Source organism: Sorex araneus, chromosome 2 (assembly GCF_027595985.1).
Source record: "Sorex araneus isolate mSorAra2 chromosome 2, mSorAra2.pri, whole genome shotgun sequence".
NCBI lineage: Eukaryota > Metazoa > Chordata > Mammalia > Eulipotyphla > Soricidae > Sorex > Sorex araneus.
Genome location: NC_073303.1, coordinates 359,286,280 through 359,298,628, shown reverse-complemented (window position 1 = coordinate 359,298,628; position 12,349 = coordinate 359,286,280). Strand labels below are relative to the sequence as shown.

Below are 12,349 nucleotides of genomic sequence, written 5' to 3'. Positions count from 1 at the left end.
TTCGATTCCCAGCATTCCATATGGTCTCCCGAGCACAGCCAGGAGTGATTTCTGAGTGCATGAGCCGGGAGTAACCCCTGTGCATCACTGGGTGTGACCCGAAAAGACAAAAAAAAATCTAAAAAGAATTACCAATAGTAAAAAAAAAAAAAAAAAAGAATTACCAATAGTACCAAAGTTGAACCCAAGTCATTCTCAGTTTCAAGGTGGGAAAGGTAGACTGCAGCTCTGCCTAGTTACTGCATCTACTAGCATGAGCCATCCTCACACCGGTGGGAGAGTACTGATATAAATGTAATGTAAATGAACTTGCCAAGTTGAAAAAAAATCACAAGAAAAAACAAAAGCTAAAAGAGCAGATGTATAGTCTAACAGGTTTGTTATAGGAAAAAAGAAGTAACAACATCAAATTTGTGTAAAAAAAATAGAGGTTACAAAGAAATTCAAATACTACTTAGGAGACACTGATCAGAAGATGAGCAACAGAAACAAAGGAGAAACTAAAGAGTTATTTCTAAGTAAAACTATCAACTGAACTTTCTCCTTTCCCTTTTCATCCCTTTTGTTGTTATACAGCTCCAGCTTGGTAATGCACTTGCTACAATGTTCCCTGGGTCCATATACACTTTGTTGTAGTACATGGGGGAATGTCGGTTTGATGCTGGAAATCAGATCAGAGAGCCTAGAGTTGCATTTGGTGATTTGGGATGGTACCAAGAATCAAACCCTCAGTCTCACACAGGCAAAGCAAGCACAATATTACTAAGCTATGTCACCAGGTTCCAGACTAGACTTTTTAATCAAACATATGGGGGATAAAAGGAGACAATCAAAAGATGGCATTTCCTAAAGGGGTTAACTGGTGATGAAAAAAATTAAAAAGAGATTAAGTAACAGCTCCCAGCCCTCCAGCCCCTTGTACCAGAGATCAAATCCAGACCTCCCACAAGTGAGGCATGGTCTCTATCACTGAACCACATCCCAGGCCCACAAATTTAATTTTATATACACTGCATTTGAAGAACTAAGTAGACGACATTAGGCCTATCTGAAAGTCTCTAACATGCAAGTAATTGGATAAACGAATAGAAAAAAACATTCCATAGTAACAAAGCTATAGGAACAAAAAGACAGCAAAAGGAACAGCAATTTTCCTACTGCTATCGTGTATTTTTTCTTTTTGGGTTACACCAGGCGATGCACAGGGGTGTTACTCCAGGCTCTGCACTCAGGAATTTATCCTGGTGGTGCTCAGGGGACCATATGGGATATTGGGACTCAAACCCAGGTCAGCCGTGTGCAAGGCAAATGCCCTACCTGCTGTACTATTGCTCCAGCCCCTCAATTGTGTAGTTTGTCTCCAGCCTGGTTATTAATTAGCTGTCACCTGATAATGCCCACAAGCTACTTAAGGTTTTTCTCGTTAAAAAAAAAAAATTCTACCCTGAGAAGAGACTTTCACAGAAATTATAAACTGAATGAATATCTGATGTTTTTATTTTTACTATTTTTTTAATTATTAGCAATATTATAGCTGTAAAACAAGCAAATATGGATACTTTCTAAGAGTTATAGGCATTTTAATCATGTTCAGTAAGCTATTTTAATATGGAACTATTTGAAGAAAGTATTTAAGTTTAACATGGGATAAAAAGAACTTACTCAGCTGTGTTATCACTAGGAAGAAATTCAAACATACATTATACAGGCAGGAAAAGAAGAGATACACAAGCTTAGGTCAACTGCCAGCAGCAAAAGAACAGCCTTGGAGGTTCAGGAGCTAGTCCAAACCTTCACCCTCATGGGTTGTCTGGGCAGTGCTCAGGAAGCACGTGTTGCCAGGAACTGAGCCTGGACTTACTGCAGGCAAAGCAGGTGCTCCAGCCCACAGTGAAGCAAGATAGCTTTTACTGAATGAAACTTACTTAGACAGATGTGAGGAGGGAGAAAAGGGGGAAACGTGAGTTCAAGAGAGAATACGGGGGCTGGAGCGATAGCACAGCGGGTAGGGCGTTTGCCTTGCATGCGGTCGACCCGGGTTCGAATCCCAGTATCCCATATGGTCCCCTGAGCACCGCCAGGAGTAATTCCTGAGTGTAGAACCAGGAGTAACCCCTGTGCATCGCCGGGTGTGACCCAAAAAGCAAAAAAAAAAAAAAAAAAGAGAGAGAATACAGGCTTCTTCAGAGTAAAAATAAACAAGCAAAGAATAGAGACAAGCGAGATACGTGTCCAAAGGAGAACATGGACCCGACAACCAAGTCTCCAATAACCTTTTTTATTTTTTTTCTTGCTTTTTGGGTCATACCTGGTGATACACAGGGGTTACTCTCCTGGCTGTGTTCTCAAGAATCAACCGTGGCGGTGCTCAGGGGACCATATGGGATACTGGGAATCAAACCCGGGTTGGCTGTGTGCAAGGCAAACGCCCTACCCGCTGTGTTATTGCTCCAGCCCCAAGTCTCCAATAACTTTTAAGATAAATCACAAGGGACAAATTTATAAGTATGCTTCTTGTGTACCAAAAGGCATTCGATTATGCTCATATTAGTAGTACACCCACTTCATCTTACATAATCTTATCTTAAAAATTAACTTTCAGTGGGGCTGGAGCGATAGCACAGCGGGTAGGGCGCTTGCCTTGCACGTGGCCGACCCGGGTTTGATTCCCAGCATCCCGTATGGTCCCCCAAGCACCGCCAGGAGTTAATTCCTGAGTGCATGAGCCAGGAGTAACCCCTGTGCATCGTTGGGTGTGACCCAAAAAGAAAAAAAAATAACTTTCAGGGGCTGGAGAGAAAATACAGTAGTTAAGATGCAAGTCTTGCTGATTCCAGTTCAATGCCTGGATCCTTAGATTTCCCAATCATCTCTGAAAATAGTCGGAGAGGTGTTCAAGCACCATCGTGTATGGCCTTCGTAGGTGCTCAGGGAAATCCTCATTACCTCAGGTCCTTGCACTGACACACTGACTGACCTAGTAAGAATCACCTGGAGTGAGCTCCAGGATCCTTGAACATGATCAGAAGGCTCTCCCCAGAAAAGAAATAACATTTTTCTGGATTATTAGTTGTTCAAAGGCATCTGGTCTGTCAGCACATATTTCCTCTTCTGTAACAGTACTCTGACTTTGGAGGAAGAATCTTCCCACTGAGGTAGTTGGTACAATCCCTAGCCTGACTACCCAGAGTCATCTTCTAGCCAGGTGGGTGTTTCAGAGATGGAAGAAAACTCACGTGAAGAGAGCAACATAGTTACAAGAATTCCTATGAAATTATAAAGGGCAAAGAAGATCTCTTCTGCTGGACTTGAAACTAAAGTAGTTAGGTTGCAGATTTAATATAATGTACACAGTAAAAGAGACTTAAATTAACAGTAAATAATGCCAGGAGAGTCTCAGTGATAATAACTGTGACTCCAGAGATAGCCTCTGAGACCAGCTTTATTATTTCCAGACCAAGCCAATCAACCCATCTCCTCCTCCCTCTCTTACTACTGAAGGTTGACTGCTACAGATTCCCTCAGTAGAAAATAAGCAAATGAAAAGTTCAACTAATTAAATTATCAGCAACAGGACAGATATAATACAAGCCATATGACCAATGGAACCAATAAGTAATCTAGTCATAATAAACATAATAACCTTAAAATAGCTTTGCAGGCTGGAGAGAGTACAGAGGGTAAAGTGTTTATTCTGTACACAGCTGTCTCTGGTTCAATCACTGGCACCATACACCACCATACATGCTCTTCCCAAAGACCACCAGGGATCACTCCTGAGTGCCAAGCCAGGAATAGCCCCTAAGCATCACCAGCTGTGGCCCAACCCCCCCCCCCCGCCCCCAATAAATAAATAAAACAGCTTGTCAGGGGCATAGTCAGTGATAGAGTACCTACCTTAAAAGTTAGACACTACAAATGGGAACTGATTCCCCAGCATCTCTCCACAGGCCTAAGTGCAATCCCAGAGGCACCGTAACTTGGGATCCCTGGTACCACAACAAAGTGGCCAATATCTGCCAGAGGACAACCAGGCATATGCAATCCCCAGTAAGCACTGCGATCAATGCCTGTGATCACCACAACTAAAATATATGCAACCCCTGGAAAGCATGTGTACAAACACAGCAAACAAGTGTATGAGGACCAGGTGTGTATGATCCTGAATCACAACAGTAACAAGAAAAAAAGAGTAGGAAAAATAGTATAAATTTAAAATTAAATTTAAATTAAAAAAATAACGTGTCAAACTTTCATTATTTATATCCTCGGCATTTTTTTTAAAACAGGGAATACACTAATGATGCTAGAAAAACAGGCATATGGAACTAGGGTTCAAGTTCAGGGCCTTATTCACAAAGATGTGAATTATGTGCTCCACCACTAGGGCTATCTACAGCACTTACAAACTCTGTCACTGTCATCCTGTTGCTCATCGACTTGTTTGAGCGGGCACCAGTAACGTCTCTCATTGTGAGACTTATTGTTACTGTTTTTGGCATATCCAATACGCCACGGGTAGCTTGCCAGGCTCTGCCATGTGGGCTTGATACTCTCGGTAGCTTGCCGGGCTCTCCGAGAGGGGTGGAGGAATCGAACTCAGGTCGGCCACGTGAAAGGCGAACGCCCTACCGCTGTGCTATTGCTTCACCCCCAATTATAAATTATAAATTATAAATAGCCACTGTTTACATGAGTTATATCTTTACGTTTTATTTTAAAAATTTTTATCACAGTAACAATTTTATAAGTTTCCTCAGTATTGACTTATACTTCTCCATCCTTACCACCAGGGAGTCTCTAACCCTCCACCACTGTCCCAAGGGCCTCCCCTCACCCCACCCGGACTTCTGCAGCCCACTGGCTCTTCTGTTGGCAGTACTGGGGGTTTGTCTTCACCAGGAAAAATCTAATGTCTTGCCTTTTTCAACATTCCACGCATGAGAGATTATCTAGTATTTACCTTTTTTCTTCATCCCCATTTCACTTTGCATGATATCCTTCAATTCCATTCAGGTTGTGGCAAATGGCATGATGTTCCATCCTCATCACTAAACATGTTCCCCCACATCATTGGGTGCAGCACTGGAGGCTCCCAAACACTGTCAAGTGTGGGTGCTCTCTAAGTGAACACTGCTGGAGGTGGCCTGAGTCACCCCTGGCACCAAAGTCTGAGCAGCACCCTTCAGGGCCTCCTTACATTGAACCCTCACCAACCCCGGCTAAGAATCACTGAGCGAGGTTCCCAGGCTTCCTGAGCACTGACTGAAGACACCCCACCCCCCCCAAGTTAAAATAATTATATTCATTTAACGCAATAAACCCATTGAGTTAATATAATGTTCTGTGAAATGTGATTATTTTCCAAAACTCAGTATGCAGAATAACACTATTTCCTATTTCTGCAAGTCTCTTTCACATATAGCTTAAAAAGAAATAGTTGCATTCTCATATCTGATTCTGCATTCAATCAGTTGCCATATAGTGTTTTGGTTAAAGTATATGAAGAAAATGCGTCTCATATAGATAAATAATTCAAAGTGAGAAGCATATTTTAATAGCCATTTTAAATACTAGCATTCATCTTTTATTCAATACCAAAATTCAACAAATAGCACTTCTTAAAGATTAGCGGCAATGTGGAATCTGAAACAGTATCAGTAAACTTTCTGGCTCTGTTATATAAAAATCCCATGGTTTCTATTTCAGGAATCACCTACCCATGCATATTCATATATTTTATATGTTAAGCAAATAATGTTATGTATATATTATTTGTTTATATAAGGCAAGTAAATTTGCCAACACTTGGAAGATTTGTATTACTTCCTCAATCAGTATCTTTTCTGAAAGACCAATATGTGATGCACATATAGGAGATTTATTCAAAGCATAAATATATACTTCAATCATATTCCTTAGTATCACCACCAACTTCATCAGAAAAATATTTTAAATATTAAAATGCTGGAGCGATAGCACAGCGGGTAGGGCGTTTGCCTTGCACATGGCCAACCCATGTTCGATTCCTCCGCCCCTCTCGGAGTGCCTGGCAAGCTACCAAGAGTATCTCACCCGCACGGCAGAGCCTGGCAAGCTACCCGTGGCGTATTCAACATGCCAAAAATAGTAACAAGTCTCACATGGAGATGTTACTGTTACCCGCTTGAGCAAATCAATGAGCAACAGGATAACAGTGGTTGAAATGCTGACAAGGCCATAAAAGCAGATGCATGTTTTCCAAAAACAAAATTTTCACTTCAAAGATCAGATTTTATCATTAACAACAAATCATTTCTTCCTAAAATGGTAGGCTTTTATCAGTCATTGTCAAGAAAATATCTGCCAAACACCCAAATCTGAGTAACTATGATTTATCTGTCAACTTTCAAAACTAAAAGCAGTTTAATTTACCAAAATAAATATTTTTTAAAAAAACAGGCAGCAAATAACTAAAGAATTATCTCTAGCTCAAGTGGCAGAACCCTTCCCCCACCCCACCACAGCACCACAGGGTGTAGTCTGAAGGCAGAGAGCACCACTGCAAGGGCACTGGTGGGGTCTGAGAAAGCACTGTCAACTGAGCAAGGAACCATCAGGTTGCACCACCACCAAACCAAGTGCTGCCTGGAGTGTCCTGATTCCTCCACCAAAACTTTTAGGGGTGGCCCCTAATAAATGTAATAAATGTAATACACACATACATTTAATCACACTGAAAAGACATGCACTCCAGGATGGAAATTTTAAAAATTAAGACATTTTATTGCTTCACCAAGAATATTAAGTGAAACTGATTCCTACCCATGACCCAACACTTAACAGTGTCTGGCAGGGACGCTCCAGTAAGGATGCTTCTAGTTGGGTGTCACTACCTAGACTCAAGTAAATGTTTCAGTGATTTACCTACTGCTGCTGCTACTTCACCACTGGTGCCAATGCCATTTCATCAAAAAGGCAAACATGTCAGTTTTTTGTTTTGTTTTGTTTGCTTTTTGGGTCACACCTGGCGATGCACAGGAATTACTCCTGGTGGTGCTCAGGGGACCATATGGGATGCTGGGAATCGAACCTGGGTCGGCCGCGTGCAAGGCAAACGCCCTACCCGCTGTGCTATCACTCCAGCCCCAAACATGTCAGTTTTAATAAAAACTTTTGGACTTTGTTTCAATTTGGGGGATACACCAGGGGCTGTGCTCAGAGATCACTCCTGGCTGAAGTCAGGGGATCTGGGTTGTCCAGGATTAAACCCAGTTCATCCATATCCCCTCTTGTCCCTTTTTTGTTTTGCTTCTAAACCTTTGACTTTGTAAACTTCCTAAAAGCATTAGGAGGATCACCAAGAGATTGAAAAAATATCGTGAATCAAAAACCCTCGATAACTGAAAAGAAACAAACAAAACTTATTATAACCTTTTAAATGAAGACTACCAAAACATTTAGTGCAGTGCTTCTGAACCTTTTTATGACCACGGCCCCCTTCTAACTTTGCTTCCTTCCTATGGTCTCCCATTCAACCAGATGCACACCCCTCCCACCCAGTTTCAAGCCATAGTCCCCCATTTCTGTGATTTTTTTTTTCATCTGAGGTCCCCTTGGTATATAGTGGGAGTCCACCTGGGACCATAAGGCTCCCAGTGGAGACACAGAGATCAAGCTTATTCTTTCAAAAGGAACACTATCAGAATTCCTGCTAGTTAGCCTACTTCCGCTCATGAAAATCAAGAATAGGGCTCTACCTTTAAAAAGTTTAAGATAAGGAGAGAGAACAAAGGGGAATGCCCTGCCACAAGGGGTGGGGGATACTGGAATCATAGGTGATGGAGAACGGGCACTGGTGGAGGGATGGGTACTCGAGCATTGTATAACTGAAACACAAGCACAAAAATATGTAAATCTGTAACTGTACCTCATGGTGATTAACTAATAAAAAAAATTTTTTTTAAAAAAAAAAGAAAAACTTTGGGGCTGGAGAAATAGCACAGCGGGTAGGGCGTGTGCCTTGCACGTGGCCAACTCGGATTCGATTCCCAGCATCCCGTATGGTCCTCTGAGCACCAGGGGGTAATTCCTGAGTGCAGAGCCAGGAGTAAGCCCTGTGCATCGCCAGATGTGACGCAAAAAGAAAAAAAAAAAAAAAAAAAAAAAAGTTTAAGTGCTATCAGTTTCACAAAGTATTTATCTAACCTACAATTTGGCTCAAAAATCACCAAAAAGGTAGTGAAACAATTACAAAATAAGAAAATGTGCAATTAACTAGCTGGCTATGGGAATAGGGATGTAGTTAAGTGGTCAAGTACACACTTTGCACTATGAGGCCCTAGGTTTGATTCCTGACATACAAAACCAAAAAACTAAATTACTTAAAAGTTAAATCATTTTTTTATTTGGCCAGATGCTTATTAGTCATCTATACACAGAGAATTCAACTAATTTTTCAGTAGGAGGTAGCTAGAGCAGAGATGTAGTTAATTAGATGTTTATGTACAATGAACAATTCCTGGCTATCTTACCCCATTAAATAGCTCTGGTCATCCTTTCACCAAACAATTCAATTATACAGTGACTAGTCATAAATTGATGGCAAATGTTCAAGAACTCACTAGTGATTAGCAAGGGATAAATATCCTTAATCAGTTTGATATTTAGAAATACATTTTAACTTGAAAAAACTAAATTGCAAATATTCATCCACAGTGATACAGAAGTAACACTATACCAAAAAGAAAAATATTCAGTAGGAGTCATTTAAATTATGACTAAAATTTTAACTCTAACTATGTAAATTGGAACAGATACTTTGAGTAAATTATTCCAGTGTACCAATCATAACTCAAAGCCTGTACTATATTAAACAAAATGAAGTAATTAGGATAAGCATACTTAAATAAACAAAACCTTAAAAAGCAAGAGGTACTTTTTTCAGTTTTGGGGCCAGACCCGGCAGTGCTCTGGGTTACTCCTGGCTCTGCACTCAAGAATCATTCCTGGCAGGCTTGGGGGACCACATGGCATCTCAGGGATCAAACCCAGGTCAGCTGCATGCAAGGCCAAGAGCCCTAGCTGCTGTACTATCTTTCCAGCCCCAGCAAGAGGCACTTTTAATCATACAGATTCTCATGCTTCCCCCACTCCATTCCCTTTCTAAATCAGTGTGTGCAATAGACTGGGGAGTGAAGCCAGGACAAAGAATACTGTTTTAGGTCTTAATAGATCCTCCAGAGACGTGGGCACTACCTTCATGTTTTGTAAATGAAGAAATGGACATGCCCCTTAGGTGATCTTAAGAGAACAACTAATTAGGCTTGGTGAGCAACTGTCTCAGTGTACAAATTAACTCCTAACAGCAAAAGCTCAATCAATGTAACTTGCCTCTCAGGAACCAGAGAAGTGATCAGTTAATTGGTAGCTTTAAAAAAATTTATGGTTTTCAAACAGATTAACTACCTTAGACCAAGTCCCATTAAGAGTTTAGATGTTAATTTTGGCATCTAAACAAAGTCATCAGTCTCTAAAAGGAACCCAAATAAGCATTTTAGAGTACTTTAAAAGAAGATCAGCTTCCTATTTATAACAGTAATGATATATATATACTAACTTCTCATGGTAGGAAATATGACTTCCTAAAATTTGCTGCAGTTCAAATGAACTGGAAATTAAGAGAAGGAAAAAAGGAAGACTGGTCAAAAGGAAGAGAGGATAGAGGATAGATAAACTAATGTGGCAACTTCTTCATCTAAGTTAGTAAATTACAGTAACTTACAATAAGTAAATTACAGTGAGTAGTAAACTGGATAAAAAGTTACACTGTGCATATGTGTATCACTATTTTAAAGAATTGTAAAGTGAGACCATTCCCTCCCTAAAAGTTAGAGGACCCTCAAGGATTAACCACTTTAGAATTACGATCTGGCTGCAACCCCAGACCAAGTGAATTACAATTTCTGGGAGTGGAATCCAGTCATCAATATTTTGTAAAGGTCCCCAAGAGATTACAAAGTGCAGTCAAGGTTGAGAACCACTGCCTTTAACTTTAGGAGAAAAAAAGCCCAAATGGTTACACGTTTTCCAAACTGTTACAAACAAAACAAAAAATTATTCAAATGTAATTAATGAAATACAGTCCTTGAGCTCAAAGGAATTTAAATTACCAGTTATTGCAAATTGATTAAGATGTAACAATAGACACTCTATAACTAGTCTCTAGCAGTTATCAATCTGATCTAATGTATAATTTGTAGTAGCAAATAATTAAGACATGATTCTGAGCATCATCTTAGTTTTTACATGCATAAGCATTACCCTAGTTTTTATCCAACTCATGATTAAAACAAATTTTCTCAGATGCCAATCACACCACAGAATAGTGTCAAGGTGACACAACCGAAAATACCTTGTTCCTGAGAAACTGAAATTCAGCCACATTTTCCATTGCCAAAATTACACATTTTATAATGAGAAAAAAAATCCAAAAATTCTAAATCTGACTCATTATCAAGTATGTGTTTAAAAGGGGCTAGGAATGGCACTAGGGTAAACTGCATATTTCGTGCAAGAAAAGGCACCAGGGGGTATAAGTTATACATACAATAGACATAAATTTTTGACACATGATGATGCAAATGTTATCAGTGGTCAAAGTGAATAGTCCTATGCTTCCTTGTCAATGATTTGAATTTCTAGTTTTAAATAATTTTTCATCACTTGTTGGGCAGAAAGCCTAAAATCAGATCATGAAACAAAACTGAACTAAATTCTGTATTACACTGCTGTAATACCTACAGTGTGTAAAATAACAAAATTGTTTTAGTCAAGTTAGTTTTATACATGATCTAAGCATGACCTCTTAGGTCAAGCATGATCTAAGCATGACCTTTTGTTTTAATTAAGCAAAACAAAGATTGATCACAACTACACAATTTAAAGGGGGAAAAGGCAATCAAATGTGCGCAATTTGTGAAGTAATTAATTTTGGAAGTTTAGGGACCAGAGAGTCAGCAGTTGTCTTGCAAGCGACTGCTTGCACCCCATGCGGTCCCTGGAGCTCTGCCAAAAATGATCCCTGAGCACAGAGCCAGGAGTAACCTCTGGGCACCACCAACCATCACCCCAATACGAAAATGATAATGATGATGATGATGATGATGATGATGATGATGATCTTTTAAAGAACTATCCACTCTAAAATCACTGAGTGAAAAACAAAAAGCAATTGTTACGCACTAGACAGAGGACAAAATAAATCTGAAGCAGAATAATCATTTAAACATAGTACAAGAAAAATGTACTCTGTTCTCGCCAAAATAGACTAAGTTTTAGACAAGACTAAATATGCATGCTAAATTAATGGGAGAAACAGATCCTACAGGGTTAACTGCCCTGTAGAGGCCTCAGCAATTCACAGCTCAATTAGAATAGTGTCTAATGATGTTACTATAACACCGGCTCAATCAGATAAAACAGCTTTCAAGCTGGAGAGCTAGAGTGTGACTGGGCAGCATAAATTACTTTAATACTTGCTCTTTAATTTGGGGTGGAGGAAAACTGAAGGGGAATGAAAAAAAAATTTTAAGAATTCACACACAAATGGAGAAACAATAGCCCAAATACAATGTACTTTAAGCATAAGTTTTTGAAACTAAGATTTGCCGCTTCCTTGTATAAGCAGAAATGCTTCACGCAGCAAATCCGTCAGAAAAGGTCAATGATCCACATAAAACTTAACTCGAGATAATTTCAGTGACTTTCTTCTGAGTACAAACTTTCATTAGATCTAGAAGCAGTTAACATTTTTTCCCTATGCGTAAGATTTACAATGTGTATATTTAAACAGAGAAGTTTCTACTTAGGCACTCTAGCTTCAAAATTTTAAATATTAAGATGCCATGCCTCTTTAAAAGCAACCTTACCCAAAAACCTGGAAAGCAATGTTTTTTAAAAAGGCACTTACAGTAATAGACTCCTCGGAAAATGATGTATCAATTTTCTCTAGAAAGGCTTTTGGTTTTAATTCCAACAACTTAAGCCTACAAAATTCATTCACCTTTAAGCCTAAACTTAATACTCCCAAGTCTTGACCACTTAACTCGGCTCGCCTATATTGTAGTTGTTCTGTAACAAACCCACACTTAAGAAAAACAAAATCCTGGCAATTTAATGAAAGATACACTGAAAGGGAAATCACCTTAAAATGTTAATTATCTCAACCGGTGAGAATGTCATGTACTCACCCAAACAGGTTTTTCAAAAAAAAAAAAAAAGGTCTCTAAGTAGAAAGTTACGCTTTCGAATTCCCGACCCTATCTATCTCATCAGACTTAAAATAATACTCCGTCTCCGTACAACAAAG

The 12,349-nt window shown here is 39.5% G+C and overlaps 1 protein-coding gene across 3 annotated transcripts in view; it reads right to left on the bottom strand.

Moving 5' to 3' along the window:
- SMAD4 (SMAD family member 4) overlaps positions 1 to 12,349 on the bottom strand; it is a 64,463-nt gene that overhangs the window by 50,876 nt on the left and 1,238 nt on the right. The window lies entirely within an intron of this gene.